The sequence below is a fragment of the Panthera leo genome, chromosome C1 (assembly GCF_018350215.1).
Source record: "Panthera leo isolate Ple1 chromosome C1, P.leo_Ple1_pat1.1, whole genome shotgun sequence".
Classification (NCBI taxonomy): domain Eukaryota; kingdom Metazoa; phylum Chordata; class Mammalia; order Carnivora; family Felidae; genus Panthera; species Panthera leo.
This window is the reverse complement of record NC_056686.1, coordinates 124,918,590-124,934,124: the sequence shown is the minus strand read 5'-3', so window position 1 is coordinate 124,934,124 and position 15,535 is coordinate 124,918,590. Positions and strand designations below refer to the sequence as shown.

General features: G+C 44.6%; 1 protein-coding gene across 2 annotated transcripts in view; it reads right to left on the bottom strand.

Moving 5' to 3' along the window:
• Positions 1-15,535, bottom strand: part of MGAT5 (alpha-1,6-mannosylglycoprotein 6-beta-N-acetylglucosaminyltransferase) — a 338,284-nt gene that overhangs the window by 288,671 nt on the left and 34,078 nt on the right. For both annotated transcript variants that reach the window (XM_042948514.1, XM_042948515.1), the window contains exon 2: positions 2,244-2,293. The gene's annotated coding sequence lies outside the window, so the exon portion shown is untranslated. The remainder of the gene's footprint in view (positions 1-2,243; positions 2,294-15,535) is intronic.

The window sequence follows — 15,535 nt, the reverse complement described above, 5'->3', positions numbered from 1 at the left end:
TATTTTCCTCTCTTTTCACAGGCTCTGTGGTAATCAGAGTTAAACAGTTATTTGTTCTTAAGAGCCTGACCTAAACTGATTCATATGGTTACGCATCAACATAAAGATAAAGCCAGGGCAACTACTTCCTGAGAATGGAGATGGTGCGGGAAGAATGGTGATGTTTCTCTGCCTTCAGGAAGACCCAACAACATCCACACTCTCAGGAGGTGCCTAAGTGTGTGAAAGCCACCTGCTTCCTATTCTGAAGGCTACTTAAAAGGATTATAAGAAATGCAAACTCAGGCACATGGGTGGCTCAGTCGGTTAAGCGTCAGTCTCTTGGTTTCCGCTCAGGCCATGATTTCACAGTTCGTGAGTTTGAGCCCACATCGGGCTTGGCACTTACACTGCAGAGCCTCTTGGGATTCTCTCTCTCTCACCCTGTCTCTCTGTCCCTCCCCTGATTATGCATGCTCTCTCTCTCCCTAAATAAATGAATAAATAAATTTTAAGAAAAAAAAAAGAAATGCAAACTCATCTGTGATATGGCTTCCCAGTTACAAATGTCAATGCCAGCCAACTCTGCTGTGTTGGGAACCCTTCCAACAACAGGTTGACAATAGCCCAATTCAACGGCTCTGGAGGAGGCTGACAGACAGCTGCTCTTTCAGTAGTTATTCCCAAAGGAGCCAAAAGGCCTCCTTCAAAGGCAGCTAGATATGGCAGGCTCAAAAGGGAAGGTGACAACATATTTGGGCAGATAGACAAAGCCCAGGGGTGCCACACAATGCCAACACGTCTGTCTGCTCCATGAAGGCTGTCAACCCCACAGAGTGCACAGCTGAGAGCAGGAGGTAAGGGCAGACACAGACACAGGGTGGTGGGAGGAGGGGATCACAGCACAGGATAGGCAGAAAGATCTTCATCCTTCCCACAGCATAAGCCCCAGCAGCTGGGGATCAGGGACCTCAGACCCAGCTCCAGGTCTCCAGGACGTCAGCCACTACCCCCAGCTGCCATGCCTGCCAAGTCTCAGAGGGCAGTAAACGAACTGCTCTGTCAGCAGTAAACTTACTTCCAAACAGACTCCTGAAGATACACTGTTCAGTTGTCCAGCCCCTGAAATGAAGTCCCATTACAATTAAGTCATGTGTGTACATGGTGGAGTGGGGGAGATGGATTAAATGTGCCTATTTCATCTTAGACAAAATTCCACATCTTCAGAAATTCAGAATCCCTTTGAGGTTCCAAAAGAGACACTTCTTGTTTCTCTGGTTCCTCCCAGCAGGACAAACTCTGAAGGTCACAGCTAGAGAGAAGCCTCTGATAAAAGTCACATGGTCATATGATTTTCTAGCTCTAACATTAAGGCTTTTATTCCTATCAGACATTCGTCTGCTTGTGAGTTGCTGGGGTGTTTTTTCCCCCCACTGTGGTATTTTTTTCCCCTGTGATGTTGTTAGAGACAAAGTGTGTTCAAAGACCCACATACATCAAAGAAACAGGAATTAAGTATGTTTAATGTTTCATTTTGTTAGCCCCATAACCTTGACACCCAAATCCTATCAGACTGTGAAATCCAAATACTCTGCTCCCAAGTCGAACATCTCATTCATCAAGGTAACCCTCAAGGGTGGCCTGGACACTGATTTTAATTGCTACAGGCTATTCAGACAGTTCAAATAATAAAGTACTTAGCACATTTCCTCCCCCATAAAATATGTTCGTAACTGAGGACTTAGTACATGTACTTCTTGAGCAATGGCTCCTTGATATAGACAGTTCGGAGACTGTGCAGTCTTTAGGAATCATTCTGTCCAATTCATCGGTTTGACTTCTATTCCCACCATGACCCTCTGTGTCAGGTTTGGGATGAGTGGCTCTGAAGGAGCCAGCCATTCCATGTCAGGGTAACCGGCCATGATCAAGCTAAATCAAGTTGTGTTTGATAATGACTGAATAAAATAATCAATGGACTTCTGCTCTAGTCACGTGACTAATTCTAACCAGCTAAAATATCCTTACCCAATTATCCCAAAAGATTAAGCTCCACCAGACCTTAACCAGATAGCGAGAGATGTCCCCTCAGGATTGGAGCGGCACTAGCAAAGCCACCTCTCAGCCCTTTGGGACTAGGTGTCTATATTCTCACAGTTCCAAATGCTAACATCTGACTCAACTATTTGCACTTCTCCCTCCCAACGGCAAATATCCTGGGTCTGTAATCGGCCACATGAATATCTGCTTACTTCAGTACTTACATGGCCTAATGGATCCTCCTCCAATGCTCACTTCAGAACAGTAATCACTCCTGAAATCACAAAGACAAAGACACTGTTAAGTTTCTCCTCTTTAACTACTTGATCTATTGCCAACAGGTTGACAAAGACCTTCTATGGACTTTATTTCTCCCATTTTGGAACCCAGTTGCCTTTCAACACAGTCTCCCAAAAAGAGATAGCCTAAAAATAGCCAGCTGGGAAGCCCGATCACTTCAACACCCAAAGGCATTCACCTAAAAAAAAAAAAAAAAAAAAAAAAAATTGTATGATCGCACGTGTTAAGACCCCAAATCATCCATTATTAGCTCAGTAGGAGCAAGACTATGTTTGGCAATGATGGGGCTTCTCCAAATCTCAGGAGGCATTAAACCCAAGCTTTTACCAATTCTAATGCTTTCCGGACTAGACTGCATTAATATACACACACAGTTCCAAATATATGTATGCACACATTTTTAAAAACAGATAGCTCTATTACCAAAAACTAAAGAGTTTGCAATAGAAGATAAACCCAATTGAATTACATGCCTGTTCATTCAAATGGAACAGATTACTTGTAGCCACTTCACCTTCAAGAAGAAGAAAAAAAAAAGAGTGAAAAGCATTTTAGAAATAGATCTATGTGCTTCTGATGAAGCTAGTATTTTCCCTCTATAATATTCCTTTATAAAATAAAAGGGGGGGTACATGTCCTTTAACAGATATCTACTGCATGTTTCCGATATTCCTGGAATTTGTCAGCAGAGAATTAGAAAACTGAAATAGTTCAACAGTGAGGGAGGGAAGGAGACAGGGGGAATGGAGGAGGGAGGAAAAAATAAAAACCATGCTGCACAGACCCATCTTCAAGCGGACTGCCCAGAAGTATTCTAAGACTAACCAACTGCTTCACCACTGAAGAACCTCATGGAAGAACATGATGCATCATTTTCTGCTACAAAATGTGTGAATTAGGCTATTTTTTTTTTAAGTTTATTTATTTATTTTGAGAGAGAGAGAGAGTACAATCAGGGGAGGGCCAGAGACAGGGTGAGAGAGAGAATCCCAAGCAGGCTCCGCACTGACAATGCAGAACCCAATGCAAGGGCTTGAACTCACGAACAGTGAGACCATGACCTGAGCCGAAACGCAGAGTCAGATGCTTAACCAAGTGAGCCACCCAGGTGCCCCTGAGTTTGGTTATTTTTTAAATCAAAATCTTTTACACCAAAATTGTTATATGGTCTACAGCATACAACTAATTACCCCTCGCAGCATTACCACCTGTGTGTCAATGATCTCTGAGCAATACCAGACAGCTGTGTGCCAGGGCACTTGGAAGAGGCTCGACCAGTGGTCATTCCAAACCACCAACTCCAGCCATCAGTCCTACCTCAGAAATGTTTACTGAAGAAGGACAGAAGGTCAGGGGCACCTGGGTGGCTCAGTCGGTTAAGCAGCCGACTTCGGCTCAAGTCATAATCTCATGGTTAGGAGTTCGAGCCCCACATCTCTGTGCTGAAAGCAGAGAGCCTGCTTCAGATCCTCTGTCTTCTCTCTCTCTGCCCCTCCCCCACTTGCATGCACTCTCTCAAATAAACATTAAAAAAATTTTTTTAGGTGGACTTCATTTAAAAAAAAAAAGAAGGATGGAAGGTTAGAAAGCACTCCGTCAATGTCAGTGATCGTGTGGCCCCCTTTTTATATCAGTCTCCATTTGGACACAGCTCTGAGGTGAAAGAACAGTTTATAAGGATGCAATACTGTGAAACCAAAGAAGCTGCTAATTCCACCAAGTCCAGTCATCAAGATGTATTTTAAGAAAACAACCCTGAGCATTTTGGTCAATATCAAAACCCCTTCAATCATGTGTAGTGGCATAAGCTAGCAAAATTAATATCCATGTGCCTTAGACCTAAATGATAAAGGCCTACTTTCTGTGTTTTTGCTCTTTTCTGTCTGTTTTCATCAACATCTCAACTGGTGCATTACAGGGCAATTTTCCGAGTGAGGGCTGGGATTGAGCAGTTAAGACTGTATGATTTTTTAAATGTGCATGATGTGCCTCCTCCCCCCACAAAAAGTTCAATGCTCTCAAATCTGAATTTTTCTTTGATAATACATTAACTAAAAACTCAACCTTGATTTCCCCTTAAGCATCAGACAAGCTATTCCCCAAGTCCTATGAAAACGAGTGCATTACCCTTGGCTCTATCATTAGCAAAATTCATGGTCACTATGAAACCAAAGGGCCATTCATTCCTATCCTCAGCAAACTTTCATGTTCAACTCATCTTAAATTATCATTTGCTGAGGAGCTAAATAAGTAAAACATTAATGAGAACTTATAGTCACTTCTAGCTAGGTCTCTAGATCAAGTAAACATGGAAGGAAGTCCTTTCTCCTTCCTCATTTTGTTTTTCAGTTTATTCATTTACTTTGAGAAAGAGAGACAGAATGGGCAGTGGGGAGGCAGAAAAGGAGAGAGAATCCCAAGCAGGCTCTTCACTGTCAGCACAGAGCCTGATGCAGGGTTCAAACTCGCAAACCATGAGATCATGACCTGAAACCAAGCGTCTGATGCTTAACCCATTGAGCCACCCAGGCACCCCTCTCCTTCCACATTTTCAGAACAGCAGCACTTTACAGCTTCATCAAGATTTCACCCACACGTTTGTTTTCTGGGCATTAATAGGCTCCCTCACTCTCTTCTTGGGCTCATGCTTTGATTTTCCTCCCTTTCTTAATTACACCTAAATTAGGAGAGCATTTGTAAAGCATCATGGGAATTCAATTCAATCTAAAAAGAAAAAGGTGCTGATCACAGGAGACAAAGTGAAAAAGTAGCCAGGAAAAGCTGGAATCCCATTTTCAACCAACATTTAACCCCATGATTTGTTATTTTGGATAAAAGAGATTACAAATGGGTAGCAAAATACCCTACTTGACCAGCTCTGCACTCTAGGGTGGTATTCTATAAGGAATCTGCCCTGGAGTTTCTTGCCTCCCACCCCCTTCCCTTGCATGTTTGAGAATCACCGCCACAGAATCTCCTTTGGATCCAGTAACACATGACGATGGTGGCCAATTCCAGACCTAGGGGTCTCACACCTCCTCACCCCTCATGTCCTTCTGCACCAGAATCTTCTGGGTTGATCCCCTTCTCAAGTTTACACTCAAGTTTTTCACCGTCTTATTCCCTATGAACCATGTCTCTCCATGTCTCAGAATCATGATGCCAAACAACCATGGACATAGCTCAAAACAGTCTTTCCCTGTCTCCTTTTCTGGAGGTTAATAAGCCAAGGTGGCTCACGGACAGCACCAACGCTGTTCCATACATGTATTCATGTGAGAAAATAGTTGAAGGGAGTGTATGGCTCTGTCCAAAGTATCTTCATGCCTACAGAAATCATTTCAAATGATAAGATGTACCTACTGGTACCCACGAGAGAATCATAAACATGTTTATAAGCTTTTATCATTCAATCTTCCTGATCAAATATCAGATAATATCAGATAGTCACATAGCAAAAAAACAAAACAAAACAAAACCACAATGGCAATGCTGGCTTCAAATGGCTTTCATCTTATGTGGGGCAGGGCAGCTAAATTCACCACACAGTGAAATTTTGCACAGTTACAAAGATCTAAAGCGATCCTTGACATCAGAACTTACACAACCTTAACCTTAAATACTTTTGGTTGCAACATACTTCAAAACTTTCTAGCACCTTTCCATTTCAGGGAGGCCTCTCATCGCAATGCCATTGAAACTTTCCCCCCAAATACAGTCCAGTCTAAATCTGCCCCACATTGCTCATGCTGCCTGGACTCAAAGAGAGAAGTCCAATGCTCACAAGCTGTGTGAAGACCACCAAGTGGCTCTCTCAGTCTCCATCTTCTTGTGTCTGAACAGAGGTGATCATGGTGTCTCATTCACAGAACGGCAGTGGGATTCATCTGAGCTAACACAACACAGCCAGAACCACAGCTACCACCTCAGACAGACAGGGAACCCTCCACAAATATTAGGGATTCTGCTACTGCTGAACGATCATTCATAGGATAAAAAAAGGCAGCTCTAGAACCAGTCAGAAGCCTGGAACCACAGCCTCTCGTAATGCTGGTTACATCAGATTTTCATTTTGCTAACAGCTATTTTGCACAGCAGGTGTGACAATAACAATGATTCAGTGGCCGGGGACTTGCAATACCCTTAGTTAAAATGACTGTTCTCCTCCAGATGGTCCCCAGGTAAAATGTGTTTGATGGACAAGTAAAAAAAATTCAAACCTTGCAACTTGAGAATTCATAGGTAACTTGAATTCTAGAGATATTTGTATCCATCAAAGTTTATCCAAGATTCAGGGGCACGCGGGTGGCTTAGCTGGTTAAGCATCCAACTTCTGCTCAGGTCATGATCTCATGGTTTGTGAGTTTGAGCCCTGTGTCCAGCTCCAAGCTGACAGTGCAGAGCCTGCTTCGGATTCTGTTTCTCTCTCTCAGAAATAAACATTAAAAAATTTTTTTAATAAAATGTTAAAAAAAACCACATTTATCCAAGATTTTACCAAGACATGAGGACAGTGGGCCGGGAGAGCCAGGGACACCATTTATCTAGGTTTACCCGTTTTTTATGGTTCACTCACAACGTCAGGAAGAGCAGAATCCCTTGACAAAGCTTGCACACCATCCCCAAGAGTGATTAGTATTTTCATCAAGATTATTTTAACAGGCACCAAGGAATTAATCTTGGAATTCAGTTGCTTGAACCTTCCCCAAATTACACCTGTTTCTGTCCTTTGGCCCAAAGGTTCTCAACATGCAGTCTCAAATCAACAATATCAACATCATCTGTGAAGCTGGCAATGCAAAATCTCAGACCTCACCACATCCCTACCGAATTAGAAGACACTAGGCTGGGGCCCAGGAGATTCAGATGCTGGCTCAAATTGAAGAACCACTTCCAATAGGCTATTAACACATGGGCTGGGGCATCAGAACATACAGCTCTTTTCCTTCAACTATCTGGCATTTCTCGGATCCATAAAACCTGCTATAGGATGATGTCAGCTGTTCCGTTTATTTTTAATTCTTCATGATGAGGCTGATGATGATTCATTCAGCACCTTATGTGATCACTTAAATAGTAAGGATCCTTCTTGCCCACCCCTAATGGAAGGTGACTGCTGCCTGTTATTTCTGCTGTAATTACAGGAACAATTCAGTAACAAAAGCTTGTCCTTTATCAACCTCAGCGAAAGCTGTAATAGAGAGTTATAATTATAACACTCCATTCTTTCCCATAATGTGTTCACAATAATGTATCCTTTGAAAGTGATCATACCACATGTCATAACAAGGAAACACAGAACCCAGGATCAAATTTAGTTTATTGTAAATAGAAATCAAAACTCCAAGTGTTTGGGCGCACCTTTTCCAATTGACATCAAACAAGCACATGTTAGCCATCCGGCTGTATCTCATTTATTTAAGTGAAATATGGGGGCTGGGGAGGCGATTTAATGCATTCTGTGGTCCTAAGGTAACCTCACAATACTCAACAGTTATCACCAGACACCACCCATCATCTAACTAATTATCAAAGCAGGAAGCATTAAGGAGCATTTCCTAAATAATAAATAATCCTTTTCCCTACCTTTAATTTGTTGATATGTGTATTAATTTGGAGAAGTTAATTTCATACTTGTTGTGAGGTCTCCTGATGAATTGTGAATACCAGCATATTATTAGTTTCCCTTTCCTTTTTGATTAATTTCACACTTATGCTGGATAAGAAAGGTTAGATTAATGATGTCTGGAAGACAGCGTTCAGTTCTTGTAAGATACTAAATCAACCTCATGTTCAAGTAAACACAGAATGCAGATAAGGAAATGATAATGGAATTGTCTCCAGGATGTGTTTAAGGTGCCATGCAAATAAATGCCCAGAAACCCAGAGTGTTTAAGCTGTAAACTCCACTGACTACTCCTCCAGAAGGGGAGGAGAATAAAGGCCAGAGTTCTGAAGACTGCAATATGCACCAGTAAACCTGTGCCCTTGCCACTGACTCCAGAGATGAATTGATTTATCACACTACAATTCTCAATTTTCCAAGGGTCCCTCTGTGTATTACTTGTCTCTTCCCACCCTTGTGTTTTCTAGACTCTCTACAACAGTCTCAGGACTCCTAGCTCAATAGGTATTGAATAGACAGGTCGCCTTCTACAGAGGATAAAAAGGAGCATAAACTCAGGCTCAACATGCAGCTTCAGTATGCACATACATGCTAATCCTATTTTCTAGGATAATGCCTACATTAACTGAGAACCTGCTACGTACCAAGACACCAGGTACCTTGTATAAGTTAACATAACCACAGCTCTTTGAGGTGCAATTACACACAGTTTGCAGATGAAGAAACTGAGGCTCAGAAAGCTACCTAGCTTGCTTAAGTGACCACCATCTTCACACAGATCTGTCAAGCTCCCAAGCCTGGAGTCTTCCATTCCACACTACTTCCCCAGAGCATGAGTAAATAGAACACTTATGGCTGCCTAGACATTATTCCAGAAGACCTGAAAACTACAGACATGCCATTTTCCTCTAAGAAACTTCCCTGCCTACTCTAGCTCCAACTGACCTAAGTCTTGTTTGCATCTCAACATTTAAATACAATGTCACGGTTCTGTGCTATTAGACTAATGTCCACTAGACTGCAGTGTCTTAACCCTCCCTGCACAGACAAGCCTGCCCAACTGAGACCTATATCCAAGTCCTAACACAGGGATCGGTCATCTCTGGTCATGGCCTCAAGCAGTCCTGTCCAGTATGGTAGCCACTTACTACATGTGGCTCAATTCAATCACAACAAAATAAAATTAAAAATGCAGTTCCTCAGACACACCAGCCACATTTCAAAGGTCCAATGTCCCCATGTGGCTAGTGGCTATCGTATTGAACAGTTCAGCTACACAACATCTCCGTCATGGCAGAAAGTACTACTGGGTGGTGCTGGTGCAGAGATATTCTAAGAAGGCATGCTCTCATTTAATATCCTACCAACAGTGTGCAGGAGGACTGAGTCTGTTCGCCATAGAACTCATCAAGGGTACCATCAGACCAACTGTGGCCATACCTATGGGTCTTTGGAGCTCATCCTTTAAGGAATAACATTCCGTGACAAGTTAGGTCATTTGTAGACTTAGAAATAAAGGGCAGGCCTCGGAGAAGAGAAATGAGAAGAAACAATCATCATAAGCCCTTCCATTTGAGAATAACCATGCTAACCAACTGTAGGTCAGGAAAGACTCAGCAGCAACCACAGCCGCATGCACAAGGGTGTCCCTGAGGCATACCCTCACTGAAACACTCTCTCAAGAAGTTAATCTCCCCTATTCCTCCTTGGCAAGACAAAATCCCCAAATTTGGTCTCTTGTTTCCAATGATTAAAGAAATCAATGCAAGGACACCACTTCTCAAATCACTCTCACCCAACTGCTTCACTAAAAGTTGGATAATTAGCAATGAGACAAGCCTTTGGTGACAATCAAAGTCTGACAGAAGGTTAGAAAAGAGAGCCTCTGTTCCTGTGGTGACACCTGACCTGGAAGGAGTTACTTCAAAGATTTCCAGGAATTAAAAACTTGAGAAACTCTGGGTACAGCTCCCATCTAGGCCAAGATCCTAGGAACATACCGTTGGTTACAATTAGATTAGAAAGCCTGGGGTACAGCACACAGAATGTTAAACATCAAGGTAACTGACCTGACCTTTGAGGATTACAACCTCCAAGTGCACTGAGCAAAGCAGCTCTTCCCTTGGTCAGTTCTTCATTGCTTTCCTCTCCCATGCTCCCTCCTATCTGCACAATATGCCCAAGACAAGTCAGTCTCCATGGCTGCCAACATGGGTTATAAAGTGGTGGACCCAAGTCCACGTGCCACCTTCAATGCCAACGCCTTCAGGTAATTGCCCTTATCAGTCCCAGACTCCAGATCACACCTGGGCCTCTCTCACCACGATGAGAAAGTAATGAATGGGAACTCTGTAGAGCTAGGAAAAGAAATCCAGGTGGAGAGTTTTCTAATAAAAATGCAAATCAATTCTTTCCTGTGGAGTGAAAGGGAGATAAACTAACACATTCCTCTCTTAGAGCCTATGAAAATCCTCTGATCCTGGATAAATGTTCCTCTCTCGCCTCAGTCATATCAGTAAGGCCCACCCTTGCCTGTCTGTCTTCAGGGCATTACTCACCTTTGCCCATGGAATTACAAGACCTAATGAAAGTTCCAGCATTAACCCTTCCTGCTCAGTGGCTCACAACAATGGCTTCGTGACCTGGTGGACCTTCTCCAGCCTCATCCCCCTCCCTCCCAATCCATTCCTGATAACCTGCCAGATGCACCTCAGGAACACCCACACACCCACACACCCACCCACACACACACACACACACACACACAGTCTCACAAGGTGGCTTAGGCCACCATTTCTAAGATCAAACCCTGGCCTTGTCCGCCCTCCTCAATAAGGGCAGACAAGGCACTAGTCTCTCTTCTCCCTGTCACCATGTCTTCCCTGCCCTCAACACATCCAACTTACCCCTCCCACATCACAAACATCTACTCTGGGAAACTTTCCCAAACCTGAAGTGCTGTTCCCTCCTGTGTGTGGTAACATTCAAAACCAGAATGTCAGCTCCTCAAGAACAGGGCAGGTCATACTTTTCCAGATCTCTGAGGAGCATGTTAGACTCAGAATCTTACACAAAACCGATGTTTCTCAAATATTTGATAATCCACTGAAAAGAGCCCCAATCCATGCTTGTAAGCCCACTAGTCTGACTGGATTCTCAGACCACTAAGACCCCTTCAATACACAGTTTATTCACCATAAGCCCATGGAGGCTCCATGCTGCAGGACGGAGCCCAGACTCTGGGCTGCCTCTGCCTCATGAATTCCAGCTCCACCACTTGCTTGGCAAGGCACTTAATACCTCTACACCTCCCTTTCACCTTCTGTGAAACCCAGGTAATAATAGTACCTACCCCCAGGAGCGTGGAGGGTTCGAGACAATGGTAAAGCACGTAGCCAAGCATCTAGCACCCAGTAGACATTCAACAAATGTTACTCTACCCCTCTTTCTCCTATTATTAGTAAGCCTCCTTCAGAGGACAGGAGGGGCGCCTGGGTGCTCAGTCAGTTAGGCATTCGACTTTGGCTCAAGTCATGATCTCACGGTTTGTGAGTTGGAGCCACTCATTGGGCTCTCTGCTATCAGCACACAGCCTGCTTCAGACCCTCTGTCTGCGCCCCTCTGCCCTTTTCCCTGCTTAGGCTCTCTCTCAAAAATAAACATTTAAAGGCAGGGGGGATGACGAGACATGTAGCATAGAAACAACATGGTTACAAGGATTAAAATCACCTGTGTTCAAATCCCAACTCTATTCAGATCCTGGCTGTGGGACCTCGGGGGAAATTATTCAACCACTAAGCTACAGTATCTTTATCCCTAAAATGTGATAAATAATCAACCTCAAAGAGTCAGTCTAAGGATTAAGTGAGGGACTATATCTGAAATTCCCAGTACATGGTGAGCAGCTCAATTAATGGCATTTACTAAAGAGGATTTTAATTCAAAACAAAACACAACTGGAAAAGGAAACAAAACAAAAAACAAAAAACAAAAAAACCGTCGTGCTCCTTGCTCACATCTGTCATCTCCTTCCGGTCACATTCTTTAAGCTCGTAAACCAGGCCGGCCTTTCGGCTGACAACCCCCACCTCCTGGGTCATGAGCCAGAGTCCTCACACAGGGAATGCATAAAAATTACATTGAGAGCTGCAAGGAGACTCATTTCCTCAAGGCAAATATGTGCCTCCTCATTTTTATAGCTTTGTCAATCTCTAAATATTCATAGCTGCTCATATTTACACATAACACTAGCAAGGCCATTCCTGAATGGAAAACACACTGCTACTATTGGTTACTTTTTGAAAAATGAATCTGTGATTGAAACCATTCTAACAAAAAAGAGCCCCAAGTGCAGAGAGAAAAAATATTCACAGATATGGAATGAACATTCCAGTGGATAAGATGTTACAAACTTCACTAAAGACAGTCCCAGCCAGGAGGATACCCTTTAATGGGAAGAAACATAAAACTCTTTCAGATACATTTTGCAAGGTTTTGCAAACTCAGAGGGGCAGTCAGAGCACAGGGAGGCCCAGGGCTCCCACTCTCTGCCTACCTAGGGCCCTGGGGGCTACTTAGTTTCTTTCTGCTCCTCCAAGGTCCTGTCCTGGGGCCCACGGGGCATGGCGGGTGGGAGGTGGTAGAATCCTTGACCCAGGTCTCAACTTCTGGAGGGCAGAGGAAGGGCAAGAGGCCAGAGCTCAGAAGTTATAGGAGTTACCAGGTAACCAGGTTCGCGCCAGAAATACGTGTCCTCTCGGCCACAGCCTTTACTGCACAGTGCTGGAAAATGACTTCACTTTCTTCCGGGGGCTCTCAGGCCCAGCCCCGGCCACCAGAGCAGGGCCCAGCAGGCTCACCACACTGGGCTTGCTGGGGCACACGGGCTCTTACCTTACCAAGTCGTCTGGTGCAGAGAGAAGCTTCCCCTCTGATGCAGGCCCTAGGAGGGAGAGCTTGTCAGAATCCAAGGGGCGTGAGCTAACCGGGCTGCTTCACAAGGGCCTCCATCTCTCTGAAGACCCGCCAACGCACTGCGCATCTGTGAGTACTGCAGGCAGCTCTCTGCCCGGGGCCTCCTCACCTGCTCCAGCTGCCCGGTTCTCCCTGTTCTCTCCCAGCCCACACCCACCTCGGGGCTCGCAGGTGGGGCTCGCTCACACGGCCAAGTCAGCTGCACCCTTCGGGCCGGTGGAAGCCTGATGCTCCTGACAAGTATCGGAGAACATCAGTGAAGGCTGCGGGGCAGCAGAGCAGTGGCTGGTGTTGCTGGATGCTCACCTACCCGCCAAGGCCCCCGTGCAGTTTCCAGGACAGACCCATTTGGGAGCTACAACCATGTGCCGAAGCAGGAACAGCGACACAGAGTCAGAACAACCTCACAAAGTCGCACAGCTGACAGGTGGCCGAGCCAAGGACGTGCACCCCAACTGTCTAACCACAGAGCTCTCGCTCATCACCTCAGGACTGGCCCCTCTCGACCGTGTGCCCTTTCACTGACCTCTTACTTGAGTGCTAATGAAGAATGACGTCTCAGGTTTGACAAGCCATCTTCAGGTGCTGGGTGCTAGGGAGCAGGGATGGTCACCTGTGTCCCCAGGACACTGGCCGACCCCTCCCCCCAACCCCATCCCCAGGGACACCTGGTGCCCCTCCTCATCAGTATTTCCCACCAGCGGCTCTGGCAAACCAGTGGGCACTTTACAGGAGTGGAAACTGAGGCACACCACGCTAGCCTGGGCTGTACGGCCACACCAGTCAGACACATGTGCTTACCAAATTGTTGGGTGTAAATCCAGCCTCATTTTGGGCAAAACTCAGCAGCACAGAGCTCAGGAATCTGCATTTTTGCTCCCCAGATGATTCTGCGGCCCTTTTGCGAGCACGAGATCACTGCCCTTCTCCAGAGCAGCTATTTTCAAGGCACAGTTGAGAGAAGGAGGGAGCTCTTAAGAAAAAAAAAAAAAAAAATGCTACCACCCCCCAACTAAAACAAAACAGATAAACAAAAAACCCAGAATCTCCTAGGGAGGAAAGAGGAAGAATCGTGAGCTTCAAATAGTGATTAACTTCCTGACATCGCGAGCCAGCGTAAAGCACCAGCCACCTTTCTCTCTGAGCAACCTTGTCATGATTCAAATGATTTAACACTCCCAACTCCACGGATTCATTTAGCAGGCTCCTTGCAAGCCAACAGAAAAGGAGTGTGGAGTGAGAAAGAGAAGGAAAAGACAAAAAGAAGGGTGGAAGGAGGGGGGAAGGGAAGAAAGAAAGAAGTTCTGGGGAAGGCTTTTACATGGCACGGACAGAAATAATGGGAACCCTTCATACACAGACCATAGATTAGCAGAATTTAGGCTAGCACTGTCCAAAAAATATATATAATAGGAGCCACATATGCAAGTCTACATGTTCTCCAAGCCACATTACAAAGTAACAAGGAACAGGTGACATTAATTTTGATAACGTATTTTATTTAACCCAACGTAGACAAAGTATTGTAAAACATGTAATTGATATTAATCATTAATGAACTCGTTCACATTCCTTTCTCCACACTGTCTTCAAAATTCAATGTGTATTCTTGTGTCCCTAGTATAGTGGTTAGCACATTCACCTCACAAAATTCGATGTGTATTTTATATTTCCAGCATATCTCAATTCAGATGAGTTGCATTTCAAGTACTCAACAGCCAAACACACGGTGCTAAGTGGCTTCCATGCTAGACAGACCGGACGCACAGAGGGGCAGGTAAAGAGGAAAAGGGCCTTGAACAAGGAACTAAGGGAGTGTGGCATCCAGTCTCATCTATGACCCACAACCCGTGCTTATAAGGGGTTTGGGGTTATCAGCTTTCAGATTCAACAGAACATACATTAGCATGATCTGCTAAGACATACCTGGCATCCCGGTTTCTGTGCCCAAAAGTATCAAGCCCACAAGTCAAGAATACGGACCGTATGGACACTCAGTAACATTACGCTCAGCTGTGCATCACACACATCTACAGACATTAAACAGTGGCCTGAACCCTTGGCACCCACCCACACAGAGCTCACACCTCCAAGGTAAACAGCTGGAGAGCAAAGCTCCTTTCTCTGCCCCCTGCGCATAAACTTCACCCAAGAAAATCAAAGAACAGGTACCACTTGCGGTGGGCAGAATGCTCCCCCACAGACATCTCTGTCCAGGACCTATGAACATGTTACCTGGCAAGGTAAAAGGGCCTTTGCTGATATGATTAATTTAAGGATTTTAAAAGGAGATTATCCTGGATTATCCAAATGGGCCAGATGTAATCACAAGATCCTTAAAAAAGGGAGGCAGGGGGGTCAGAGTCAGAAGCAGATATAACGATGAAGGCAGAAGTCAAAGTGATTTGATTACTAGCTTCGAAGACGGAGCCATGGGGCATAGAATACAAGGCTGCCTCTAGAAGCTGGAAAAAACAGTCTCCCCCAGAGCCTCCAGGAAACATGCAGTCCTGCTGACACCTTCATTTTAGCTCCATGAGACCTATTTTGGACTTCTGACCTCCAGAACCCTAAGTTAACAAATCTGTGTTATTTAAAGCTACTCGTTAGCAATTT